The following is a 640-nucleotide window of genomic DNA, read 5'->3' on the forward strand; positions in this document are numbered from 1 at the left end:
TGAGTGAACGGCAACCCCCTTCCCCTTTTCCAGCATGGGTCAAGAATTAAGCGAGCATGAACTCTTTGTGGAAAGCCTCAGTAAGGCACTCAAGACACAAGGGATTAAGGTAAAGGAAAAGGAATTATTATAGTATTTTAAGTTTATTCATGAGGTTTGCCCGTGGTTCCCATTGGAGGGCACGATCAATTCTAAAAGATAAAAATGAGTGGGTGATGCATTATAAAATTATTATAGAGGTTTTGGTCCTGAAAAAGTCCCAATCACAGCATTTTCATACTGGGGCTTGATTGATGAGATTCTTATGTAGTGATATAGAGACCCTTTGGTAGGGGAAATGATTACCCACGGAGAAGCTGTCCTGCGTAACTCCAATAGGCCCACTCTGGCCCCTTCCCAGGCTGGTTCAGACGTCTCCTCTCTCCATGGTGAGGAGGCAAATGAAGTGTTAACTAAACCCCTAGATAACAAGCAGCTTCTACCTTCCCCTAATGAGCAGCTGCCGCCTCCCCCTTCTGAGCTTTTGCCACCTCCTCCGTCCAAGGCTCCTCTCCTGACCCACTATAAATCTTTGTATCCCGACCTTACTACTTTACAACAGGTTAATTGGGAAGACTTAGCCAAAGAGGCTTCCAAATAC

This window comes from Octodon degus, unplaced genomic scaffold, assembly GCF_000260255.1.
Source record: "Octodon degus isolate 3935 unplaced genomic scaffold, OctDeg1.0 scaffold00146, whole genome shotgun sequence".
Taxonomy (NCBI): domain Eukaryota; kingdom Metazoa; phylum Chordata; class Mammalia; order Rodentia; family Octodontidae; genus Octodon; species Octodon degus.